The sequence below is a fragment of the Mastigoproctus giganteus genome, chromosome 5, assembly GCF_048544385.1.
Source record: "Mastigoproctus giganteus isolate SK-2022 chromosome 5, ASM4854438v1, whole genome shotgun sequence".
In the NCBI taxonomy this organism is placed as follows: domain Eukaryota; kingdom Metazoa; phylum Arthropoda; class Arachnida; order Uropygi; family Thelyphonidae; genus Mastigoproctus; species Mastigoproctus giganteus.
In genome coordinates this window covers 73695172-73708956 of record NC_143579.1, presented here as the reverse complement: position 1 = coordinate 73708956, position 13785 = coordinate 73695172, and positions in this window count along the sequence as shown.

Here is a 13785-nt window from a genome sequence, read left to right as displayed (position 1 = left end):
CATTGCATGGCTTGGGTGCCCACCCGCCGAAGAAGAGCCAAATATGCATTAAGGGCATCTTAATGATGCATTATGGTGTATCAGATGAATTAAGACTAAGAGCCTTTAATGCACTAAGAAAAGATAAAATATTGATATATTTCAAGAATTAACAAATTTCATAAACCTTTTACAGTAATTAAAGAGAAAATTTACACGTCGGGTGCAGTGGCACCATTTTTGTTACAATTAGGGATGCCAGTAACCGCATCGTTAATTAAAGGTTAAACATCTGAAATTTTTTTAGCTTGCTAAACAGTGCCAAACTTTTACTGCAATAGCCTCTGAAATTTTTTAAAGTTTTTTGTAGAGTAATTAATGCTTGTACCTGTAAGGTGTAGCACCACCATCTCTGTAACTATTTCTTTTTCACTTGGAAAAACATGAGACTGGACAAGCACCAACATCGTTATAAAAGTTTTAACTCTGTGTTTGTTTTTTATAGTTTAAGATTACATGCTTTTTTGGTCCCAAAAATAGAATATCTACAGTTTTACTAAAGTTGATTTTGGAAAATTTTATTGTTTTCACATAAGAAAGATAAAAACATGAAAAATGTGATATTCAATCAAGATATCTATTAATCTGTGTGGAATTGTGTTTATTTTAGTTCAAAGTTACTGCTTTTCCTGTCCCACGAGTTGTGTCAGCATCTACTGTCTCACGAGTTGTTCTTGAAAGATTTGTTATTGCATTCAGATAAAGACAGGAACATGAAACAAAATATTCACTCAAGATGCCTACTACTCTACAGGAAGAAACGTTCATAACTTTCAAATTTGGCATGCTGTAAAGTGCACTAAATTTGAAATAAATTTCGAAAAAAAAAGTTAAAAATTAATAAAATTTGAAAACGAAAATAGTATAAATAATATATATATAATTTTTTAAAGCATTTATGCATATTATTATGATTAGCTATATGGTGCAAGGATGGCTGAGACTTATGCTGCACAAGCCAAAAAAATTCACAAATTACCCTGAGAGAGAGAGAGAGAAAGTCAAAAGTAGAAGGGAATTGCCAAGAAGAGAAGAATGATGATATCCAGCTCAGGATCCTGGGCGTGCCAAGCCCATACTCATCAGATGTGAGCCCTTGTAATATAATACTGTTCTTATATGGCAGAATATGTACTCACAGACTGAGTGGTTAGTTTATCGAAGACAGTATCAAGTGTCCATACCCATTACATAAAGCAGGTAGTAAGATACTGAGGCAATCAGTGTTATGTAATCCAGTGGAAGAATGGGCCAACAGCATATTAGTGATTTTGAAGGCATAATGATAGTCAGTATCATATGTACTAAATATCACAGACATTGCAACTCTTAAGGGTGTTTACACACAACAGTGTCTAGAGTATACAAAGAATGGTTCAGCAATTAGAAAGCATCCAGTTAAATGTAGTCTTGTTGATGTATGAGGCCAGTAGAGGGTGAAATTATAGCTGGTCATAATATAAGACAGGCCACAATTGAGAAACTGACATTGTAGTACAAGAGATAGGTCATCAGAACACACAATGCATTGAAGCTCATGATACAGTACAGGGGTTAAAGGAATACTTACACTGACCATTTGAGGAGTGGAAATGGTCAATTGGTCCAATGAATTCTAGTTCCAGTTATTTCAAGGTGACAGCAGGACATGGGTACAATAACAGCACAAATCGACAGACCATTCATAGGCCAAGTGTTTACACTGCAGGCTGATGGTATGGAAGAGTGTTTTCATGGAATACTTTAGATTCCCTGATATTGGTGAATCAATGTCTAAATTCCAGAGAGTACATGAACATTGTTGGGGACCAACTGCCAACTATGTTGCAGTATTGGAATAAAAACCTTACCTTTTGACTTCTCAAAGCTTCTGACTTGTCACAATTTATCTATTTGGTAATAGTTACCAAATAGGATAATGTTCTAGCAGGATAATGTGCCATTATCACATAATAGGGATTGTTTATAAATGGTTATCCAAGCATGACAGTGACTTTACCATATTTCTTAGCCCAGTCACTGGATCTCAACTTGACTGAGCACATTAGCATTAGTAAAAGCATACAATGCAGGAAAGCAAGCTTATGCAGCATCAGCCAAAAAAAAAAAAAAAAAAAAACCTGCACCCATTTCACCCCTCCCTTCGTTCCAAATACCTGTCCGGCTCAGCCTTAAATTTATTTAGGCTGTCGACTTCCACAACAGAGGATGGGAGTCTGTTCCACCAATCGGCTGGCTGGGGGCGGGCTTCTGCACATCTGTCCTGCAGCTGTCTTTCCTCAGTTTGGGTTTATGCCCTCTCAGGTGATTATTCTGAGCGGGAGGAAGAATCCGGTCAGCATTGAGCGTGCTCGGACTATTCAAGGTTTAAGCACCTCAATCGGATCACCCCGTGGGTGCCTATCCTCCAAACGCTGTGGTCTTCGGGACTTAAGCCTTTCTTCGTAGGAGCAACCCTTCGTTACATTTACTTTTCTTGTTGCCTTCTCTGCACTTGTTCCAGCAGCTCTGCATCCTTCTTGGAGTGGGGCCTCCGGACCTGTGTGCGGTGCTCAGGGTGTGGCCTGACTATTGCCTTATGCAGGGTAGCCTCTTTATTCCTGCTAGAGAAACTCCTGTATATCATTGGCGGGGCACCATGGGCTATTATTGTAGACCGTCTGCACTGCTCAGAGAGCTTCATGTCTGCCTGCACAATTGCTCTCAGATCCTTTTCATTTTCTACCACTGTCAGTGTGGTGCCACAGAGCTGGTATGTTGCTCTCGGGTTATTGCTTCCTTCCCATGTGTAGTGCTTTGCATTTGTCAGTGTTAAACTTCATTTTCCGCCTCTCAGCCCATCTGCTCAACTTTTCTAGATCCTGTTGCAGCACTGTACTGTCATTAGTACAGTACAGTGCTGCAACACTACTGTCATTGGTGTCCTTGACAACCCTGCCAACCTTCATATCGTCTACAAACTCGGACATTGAGCCTGATATACCATCATCGATGTCATTTATAAATACAGGAAGCAACAATGGACCGAAAACTGAACCCTGGGGGACTCGACTAATAACATTGGTCCATTGATTACCACCCTCTGTCTTCTCCCACCCCTTTATCCATAGCAACAATTTACCTCCAATGCCACACTGCTCCAATTTGTGCAGCAGTCTTCTATGTGCAACAGTATCAAAGCCTTTCTAAGATCCAAATATATGATATCAAAGTTATTCCCTGCATCCATTTCCTTTGTGATCACATCGCGGTGTCCAATCAGATTGGTCAGACAGGACTTGCCCTTAACAAAACCATGCTGTGTCCGAGCTATAATTGAAATCTTGCCTAGATGATCCTGCAGTGCTTCTTTAACCAGTGCCTCCATTGATTTCACTGGAGCGGAGGTTGAACTAGCGGGTCTATAATTGCTTGTTTTGCCTTTTGATCCTCCTCTGTGAAGTGGGGTCGCATTTGCGCGTCTCCGGTTCATGGGTGCCTCTCCTGAGTCCGGGGAGGCTCTAGTAATTGTGGCTGAGGGTGTGCTTACTTCCTGTGCTGACTCCTTTAATATAACTGGATAGATCCCATCCACCCCGAGTGCCTTTTTTGTGTTTGTCTTCAACGGTTTCTCCTCCACTTTCCTCTTAGTTATTTCAATATCATCTAGCTCACTGCCAGAGTTTACTTCACCTCTGGTATTACCCTCCCTGAATAACTCCTCATGTGTGAATGTAGATGCAAGGTGCTCGTTTGGTTTGTTGGCCGCCTGAGCGGGATCATCAGCGGTTGAACCATCAATGTCTGGTGGATCAGTCTGATTCGTCCCTTTCCTTCTGGAGTATACATGGGTAAAGAACTCTTTGCTGTTTTTCTTTGCATCTGTTGCCAAAGATTTCTCATAATCTGCCTTTGCCTGCCTAATCTCCTTTGTGGCTTGGTTGAGGACCAGCTTATATCTATCATGGGCTTCCATGTCACTCATTAATTTATATGTGTCCCATGCATTTTTCTTGTCTGCCATATGTCTCATTGGTTCATCTGACATCCATTGAGACCTGGGCCTTGAACAGTGTTTCTCGGTTGGTGTGTAAGGCCTGGTGGCTTCCAAGATGGATTCTTTGAATGTCTCCCATTTTGAGTTTGCTGTTGGTAATCATCAGTTGGTCCCACCGTGTAGAATTTGAATACTGTCTCAGACCTCCATAGTCACCTTTACGAAAGCAAAAACCTTTCCCTTTACCCCTGATGGTAGTTACCTCTTTGAGTGGGTCCCACTTCGGCGCACTGTGGTCGCTGCCACCTGGTGGTTCCTTTGTCTGCAGATTCTTGATGTATGAGGGGTCACTACTGATAGTCGGATCAAGATTATTACTCCCTCTAGTTATTGCTCCTGAACATGCTGATGTTGAAAACAGTCATCCAATGGATCCACAGAAGCCTTGCTGGTGTGTGGGTGACTAACCCACAGATTCCGGTCAATGTCTGGAAAGTTAAAGTCCCCCATTATAAGACACTGATTCACTGGCCGAATCTATTTCCCAGTACAGTTTTTTATTATACTCATCCCATGGGCTCACATCTGGTGAGTATGGGCTTGGCACACCCAGGGTCCTCAGCTGGATATCATCATTCTTCTCTTTCTTGGTGATTTGCTTCTACTTCTCTCTCTCTCTCTCTCTCTCTCTCTCTCTCTCTCTCTCTCTCTCTCTCTCTCTCTCACACACACACACACACACACACACACAGGGTAACTCAAATTTTTTTTTTTTGGCTGGTGCAGCATAAGCCTCAGGCTTCCTTGCACCATATGGCTAATAATAATAATATATATTTTGTGTAATAATTTTTCTATTTAGCGATTTTTTTTTGAATTTTTCTTGGTCATTACATTTAAAATAGTTTCCGTTGAATGAAGAAAATTTTCATATAACGAATGGATTAGGAGAAACTTAACGGTTCGCACTTCCAGCCTTCAGGCAATACTGCTGTTGTTAAGCACTAATTAACTCCTTAGGAGAGCTAAAGGGATTGCGACTCTACAACTTAAGGGTAGTCGTAAAACTTATCTGGCGACCTGTCCAACATATGTACCGAGAAGTCGGGCTGGTGAACAGTGAGCAATTCAAGGGGTATTCCCAAATTCTCCAACAGGAAATTAGCAGAAAATGGTTTTCTTTTACCCTGACATATAATTATCTGTTGTTCTGCGAAAGTGTGTCATTCACACTTTCCGTAAATTTCCTTCTCTGTTTACATGGTCACAGTATCTGAATATCCGAATGAATGACAGGCAATACTGCTGTTGTTAAGCACTAATTAACTCCTTAGGAGAGCTAAAGGGATTACGACTCTACAACTTAAGGGTAGTCGTAAAACTTATCTGGCGACCTGTCCAACATATGTACCGAGAAGTCGGGCTGGTGAACAGTGAGCAATTCAAGGGGTATTCCCAAATTCTCCAACAGGAAATTAGCAGAAAATGGTTTTCTTTTACCCTGACATATAATTATCTGTTGTTCTGCGAAAGTGTGTCATTCACACTTTCCGTAAATTTCCTTCTCTGTTTACATGGTCACAGTATCTGAATATCCGAATGAATGACTGACATTCATTCGGATATTCAGTGTACTATTCGGATACTCGATGTACACTAAAATCCAGTGTACTACAAAAAAATTCAAATTTAATTAGTGACAATATCGATGACTAGAGAAGGAAAATGAGGACAACGAAGGTATTATAACTTCGAAACATGAAATCTTGGCAGCTTTTGAAACTTCGTCGAGGCCTCCAGTGTGAAGAAAATTGTATTATAAACTAATGTGGATATTGTTTTAATGCTCGATGTACACTAAAATCCAGTGTACTACAAAAGATAACCAAATATTTTTCAAAATAATTCTCAATATTGTGCGCATCATGTACGTACGAAAAAAAAAATCGTATCCTAATATTTTATGTTTAATATTAATACATAAAATTAATAAATTGTTTTGAAACGTTAGCAAATTTATTTCTTCCCACTTATTTCTGATTTACTTACCTTTTGCTGTATTTCTGAATGTTGAATTATTTTTTATTGTGGAAAAGGTCACATTTCTTTATAACGAAATTTTGCGGGCAAACATCGATTTCGTTATATAGAAGTCCGACTGTAAACTTATATTATTAGGGTTTATCCCACTTTCGCAGGTGTCCTGTTCATCTAAAAAGTAACACTCATTTCGGAAAACCCATGTACCTTTTTTTGTTTACTCGTTCCCATTTGTAAATACCATTTCCTAAGGGCTCGTACTGGTTCCCTACTACACCGGTGTATGTATGTTTCCGTCACAGGGTGACACCCGGATCTACATCCATCTCCACCAATATAATTGCAGGCATATTACTCATCTAAATATGGTGGTCTGTTAATGTAAGTGTGTGTAATATGTTAAAGAGAACAGGCCACTCAACCACCAGTTGATGGCCACAGTTGGACAAATATCACCCGGTGTCTGCCCTGGCACGAAAAGCCAGGCCTGGGTCTGCTATCACAGACGGTACGATATAACTTCCGCACCCACTACTGAAGTGCAAGACTAGTGGTGACAGAATCCCGACACTAGGATGCACACTCCTAGGATCTCGCAAAATAAAAAAAGAAATACAATAAAAACAAAAATTATATATATTCACACCCCAGGAGATAACTTCCAAATTCGGGATATCATCCCGCAACCTGAATCCACAGGAAGCCAGCAGGGAAAAAAAAAAATGTACGGGCATAATTAATATAAACATATTAGTAACGTCATTAATGCAATTATTCAGTAATAGTACTAACTGACAACAACCTCTTTCTAAAAACCATTCTACAAAAATGCTGTAATGCATCATAATTAACAGCTGAAGACAACAACACTGCCTCATTCCCCCTGCCAAAATTAGCCACCAAATGTATCAGCTCATATCTGAACTCACCACACAAATTACAATCGTATAACACATGATCCCATGACTCTATCATGCCACAAACAGAGTAGGCCTCATCTTCCAATCCTAACTGATGTAATTTCGCTTTCAGTGAACCATGTTAGGTGCATTATAGCTATAGTAGCTTATGCGCCATTAAACTCCCATAACAACAAAACAATGAACCATGTCCTGTAAGTATGTATGAACCTTCCATACAAGGATATGGTGTGTAAAACTTAAGGACCGACACCATTTTTTCTAAAGGTTACAATCACAAAATCAAACGAAACAGCCTGTGGCGATTTGCATAACTGGCCATTCAATAGAAAGCTGGTGCACATGCAAAAATTTTGAATTGAATCGTGATGAGAGGGTTCACATAAACAGATAAAAGCATCGGTTCAGTAGTTATGTGCAAATTACGGAATGATGAGCACGATTGTTACAGACTTTCGATTGGTTTCATACAGCGCTACAGACAACGAAATAGCCATTAGACAACATCTGGATGACTTTGCCCGGGGTCGAATAATTCGGAAGGTCGACGTGCGAGGAGCCCGGAATCGCCCATAGCATCGTCTCACATGCGTGGTCGGCCTTCAGAATAACAGGTACAGCCTTTCGAAGGACCAGTGGTGGTCGTCCACGAAAAACAATGCCCAATGATCGCTATATACTTCTACAGGCCAAGAGGGACAGACACCAGACGGCGGGATCCATTGCAAATCAGCTGCACAGGACGCAGGATATCGCTATTAACTGTGGCCAGACAACTCCACAAAGGTAGACTGTTTGCTCGACAGCCAGTACGCTGTGTCCCTTTAACACCTACCCATCGGAGACACCGTTTACAGTGGTGCATCGAACACAAGGACTGGATAGTAGCGCAATGGGGTAAAGTATTCTTTACTGATGAGAGTAGATTCAGTGTCAGCAGCGATTCTGGACGTCAGCTGATCTGGCGAGAGGTTGGCACACAATATCATCCCGCAAACACCACTGAAAGGTATCGATATGGCGGTTGAGGTGTTCTCATCTGGGGAGGCGTTATCTTGGATGGACATACACAACTCTAGATACTGGAAGCCGGTACTGTAACCGGTGTACCGGTTACAGTACTGAGGTAATCCTTCACCGAGTGCATCTGTTCTGAGGTGCTATTGGCCCCGAGTTCGTGCTTATGGATGATAACGCTACACGCCATCGCACTGCAGCTTTTGGAAAGTGAGAACATTGTTCGTATGGATTGGACGGCCTGTTACCCCCGGTCTAAATCTCATCGAACACATATGGGACAGTGGGGAGATGCCTAGCGGCATGTCCACACCCACCAGAAAATGTTAACCATCCGAAGATGGCGCTAACAGAGGAATGGACGACGTTACCCCAAGAACTTATCAACAACATTGTTTTAAGTATGGACAGGCAGTGCAAAACCTGCATCGACATTAGGGGTGGCCACGTCTCCTACTGAGGACCACCTCTTCCCTTTGTTCCATCTTTGGGTGATGCATCTGTGTCATGGCAGCCAGTGTTATGTTGCCATGTTTGAATAAAGTCCCTCTGTACCGTTTCCGTTGTGTTCTTCATCATTTCTGTACCTCACGAGGTTCCTTTGGTATGCTTTTCCCATATCCAGGCCACTCCTATGAGTAACTACAGGTGAAAACCTGACTGGTCCTTAATTTTGCACACCAGTGTAGTTTTTCAGTGATTCTTACAATGTAAAACTTTGTTCAACATTAATAACTTTGTATTTGTGCATTTTCAACTTAGATGCTTTCTTTAAATTCCCAGTGAGATAGATTGGTAACGAGATTATGAGTGAATTAGTATTAAATAAAGAAAAAAATTATAAAAAAAAAGCTGTCTTGAACCGTAAAGTAAATACTGAAAATAATTACTAGTTTCTTTTCATCTTCTACAGTTAAGAAATCAAGTGAAAATGTGAGTATAGACTTCACTACGGAGACTGTGTTAAAGGCTGTTTTTGTTCCTGATAGCATCCATGTCCAACAGCAAGGGATGACTGACATAAAGGCCTGATTAAGGGTGCTGGACTGTTGATCAAAAAAAGACTCGTATGTGAAGTATAATTGGCAAAATTATCAAAATAAGAAACTTGGCTGTGCATTATGTAAACAAATTGGAATTATTGGAGTGGAAATTAAGATGGGTATGATCCAGAGGTGTATTGCTAAAAAAAATAGTACCAGAATGCTCGTTCTCTAGAAGACTATATGATAACGCCACTTCGGTTGTACAGTAACTGAATCAGACTTCAGTCTCACGGTTCATAGAACAACCAATTGTAGTGTTCAGCTCATGGCGATTAATCAAAATGCAGCGTTCGTACCATCACCGTATATCCAGTGGTGAGCTGTGAATATTTTAACAATGGGTTCGCAGTTTATCCGACTTTCTACCGATTAAATTTGATCGGTCACGGAAGTGACGTCATCCGTGGCTTGCACTAGAGGTGCTTCCCACGCTCGCACTTCTAGTACTGTGATTATAGCGCGTAAACGTGTGTAAAGAAAAACGAATATGAATGGTATTAAGCATAAGTTTAAGAAAGCTGTTGATGATCATCTTCACGTTTCTGACAAGCCGAATTAGTGTTTTGCATCTACATTCAATCATCAGGAATTCTTAAAGGGAGTGGCAGAAGTTTATCAAACTCTTTCAGGCTACTAAATTATATTGCAATAACTGAGAGGAAAGTGGACGAGAATTTGCAGAAGTTAAACTTAAGAAAAATACCTGGGTTGGATGGGATCTATACAATTAGCATTAGTAGAGGAATTTGATGCAAGAAAGCAAGCTTATGCAGCATCAGCCAAAAAAAAAAAAAAAAAAAAAACCACTTCCACTTCACCCCTCTCTTCGTTTAAAATGCCTGTCCAGCTGAGCCTTAAACTTATTTAGGCTATCAACTTCCACGATAAGGGATGGAAGTCTGTTCCACCAACCAACCACCCGCTGGCTAAAGGCAAATTTCCGCACGTCTATCCTACATGTCTTTCCTCAATTTGAATTTATGCCCTCTCAGGTGATTTTTCTGAGCTAGAGGAAGAATCCCATCAGCATTGAGCATGCTCAAACCATTCAAGGCTTTATACACCTCTATCAGATCACCTTGCTGGTGCCTAGTCTCCAGACACTGTAATTTGCAAAACTTAAGCCTTTCTTCGTAAGAGCACCCCTTTGTTCCATTCACTAATCTTGTTGCCGTTCTCTGTACTCGTTTCAGCAGCTCTACATCCTTCTTAAATGAGGCCTCCGAGGCCGTAAAGGAGAAAGCAAACCCTTAGCCATAATTATGAGAGTATCATTGGATGCAAGAGAAGTCCCCATGGATAGGAGGCATGGGAATATGTCCCCAGTTCACAACGAAGTGATCAAAGAGTCACATGAATAATTACAGACCTCTTAGCCTAACTTCTGATCCGGAAAAAATAATGGAGTCCCTAGTTAAAGAAGTAATGCAAGATCCCCTTCGCTGGAATTCATTTATATTTCAGGGTCATCATGGTTTTCTGGGACGATCTTGTCTGCCCAATTTGATTATATACTTTGAGGCTCTACAAAGGAACTGGATGCAAAAAAATATTTTGATATCATATGCTTGGATTTCAGGAAAGTTTCTGATACTGTTGCATGTAAGAGACTATTCTATGAATTAGAGCGGTGTGGTGTTAATGGAACTTACTGCTGTGTATGAAGCAACGGTTGAGCGGAAGAAGAGAGAGAGTGGCTATTAATAGATACTGCTCTGCATGGACTAATGTTTTTTTTTTTTTTTTTTTTTTGTCAGTTGTTGGCGCATTGGCTTCTGTGACCATAATGCACCTCCCAAAGTTTTTGCATATTACTCTGATCCAAGCCAGAGGTGGGATTAGAACCCGCGACCTTTGGCTGGCACAGTAGCACGCCCAAAAGAAGAGCCTCAATGAATGGGCAAAGGCTCCAGGAGCACCTGGCCAACTCCATATTTGTTGTTAAAATTATGCATTTATTTATTATCATAATTTTTTTTTCTTTTTATTAATTTATTTGGCTTTTTTTTAAATTTTATTTATTTTTATTTTTTATTATTTATTTATTTTTATAAATGTTTTATTATATTAATTTCGGTTCCATATCCAGCACCATGGGTTATCGTTTTTTTTTTTTTTTTTTTTCCCTGAAATGGGCCCCTAGAGGATTCTGGCCTACCTTCTGACAACATCAGATGGGTCAGAGTCTCTCTCTCGAGACAGTACGTGCTTTTCATGGACTGGCCCACCTTCCCGTGGTGTGGACGAGTACCCAGAATCATCTGTCCAGGTGACTGATGCTTCTGGGTAGCCAAGAGGCCAGAACAGAACAACAGAACACCCGCATAATACACACAAACCGACATCACACACACATCTGGCCTATTTGTAGTGATACTGCTCTCCACAGATATACGAGGCGGAGTTGAACAAACGTTCTAGGAGCTGCCCTATGCATGTCCACATTTAAATAAATAAATAAATAAATCTTTATTGTGAAGTAGATTTACAGCACAATATCCCATCACGGCGACGAGCGCCAGGGGTTCACATATAGATAACATAAGTACAAATTCAAATGGCTACAAAATATAGCGAACACATACAAAAGGCTACAAAATACAGATTACAAATGCAAAAAGAAATACAAATACATCATCAAAACAAGGAGCTGAACACAAATAAAGAAAAACAAATACAAGTTGGCAGTGATTCAGGTTTCAAGAGTTTTGATAAACTTGTGTCTGTCCTTTTTACTTATTATGGTGTCGATGTCGGCGTCCACACGGTTGAGGGCAGCGAGCATCTGCTTGGGCAGAAATCTTTCGGTGAGTACAAGCCTGTTGTGGTGAGCCACAAGTGCTGGTACCGACCTTAGGCTTGGCTGTGGAATCCTCCAAGAGCAAGCATTCCAAATATTTGGAGATGATATTTGGCCTGAGATGAGTTTGGCTGTGAAGACCAGCCTCTTTTCAACGATCAGGAACTTCAACCTCGGGATGTCGAGTGCTTGTGCCATCATGGTAGTTGTGGTAGCGGGAGGTAGCCGAAGCTTGTTATTCGCCCATTTCAGTAGCCAGTATTCAGCAGTGTACACCCGCTTGAGGTTTGTATGTGCAGCAGAGGCCCATATTTCTGCACCATAGAGAATGGCAGGGTAGACGGTGGAGGTGATGAACCTTTTAACAGTGGCAGGATGTCGGACGTGTAGCAGCTGCTGCTTTGAGATCCACCGTAGAGGAGAAAATCTGGTACTGAGTTTGTCGATCTGGTGGACAAAGGACATCTTTTGGTCGAACAGAACGCCAAGGTCTGTGTGCGAGGGTACGTTTGATATTCGTACCCCTGCGAGTGAAACGTTGAGTACTGTCGGCATGGATTTAAGGGAGAATATAACCTGAGCAGACTTCAGAGGGTTGATTTTTAGATTGAAGTTTGCCAGGTACAATTCTAGATCCTTAAGTTGGGAATTGATCCTGTTGCTAAGCTGGGCGGGGTCGTCGCCAGGGTTAATTGGAGTCAGCAGTTTGAAGTCATCGGCATAGCATAGGAGACCATTCGTTGAGGCAATAATGGGCACGATGATGGCTGTGAACAGGACACCAGACAGGACACCCCCCTGCGGTACTCCAGCAGTAATGTCGCAGGATAGGGTATGTTGCTGCCGATGGAGAATAAGTATTCTGTGACTGAGAAGTGATTCCAAAAAGCACAGCATATCACCTCGAATGTGAAAATTCTCCTTAAGTAGGAGGAGCAAGGCCGGAATCGACACGGCATCAAAGGCTGCGCTTATGTCGAGGTATGTGGTTGCTAGCTCAGCTCTTTGTTCGAATGCTGAGAGAATGCGTTCTGTGGTGGCTGCCAAGTTAGTGATTGATGATTTTCCTGCGATAGCATAATGGATTTCAGGTGGTTTCGTCTGGAGGATTTGTTGAGTGATTGTGGGTAGCAAAGCCACATTTGTTGTTAGAAACCAATCTGTCTGACGACCTTCTGCAACACCTTATGGGAAGCAGAGATTGACATAACATTAGCCACGAGAGAGATAGACACCCACATCACAAATTGGACGGTTAGAAACGCCTGGACGACCTCGGACCATCGTAGAATAACCTTCACATTAGAAAGGAACCTGACAAGAACAGCTGCCGACAGGCACGTGCTAAATAGATTCGCACTCAGCAAGGCAAAGTGGGACACCTTACGAGAGACACTATTCACAGCAGGCCAGCAATAGCTGCACACACTGAGGGAGCAGGCATGCGGGAGTGAAAACCCGGAACGACTCAAGAAGGATGTAACAAAAATAATAACTTAAGCAGCAGAGAAAGCCATGAAGAGAGGAATTCCCACTGCAGGAACCACACCCTGGTGGATTCCAGAGCTCACACGAATGAGGAAATTAGTACAGCATAAAAGGAAACAATTTCAGAGGGCTAGGAGAAATTGGCCGCAACAAGAAATCACCGAACTCAGGAACAAATATAGAATCGCTTAAAATTATTATACTGAACAGATAAAGAAAAAGAAAAGAGAATCATGGGAGAGGCTGATACAAGGGTCATGGAACAGCAACCCCTGGGGTGTGGTATACAAAATTACCACTCACAAACTCCCCAGGGGGGGGAAGTCGTGGCAGCCACCAAAGCAGCACAAGGAAACTTAACCATAACCTGGGAGGAGTCGATTGGGAACATCCTTTAGGAGCTGCCATCAGCAACACTAACAGATGAGCAGCAGGCTATCTGCCAAGAAAATAATTGCT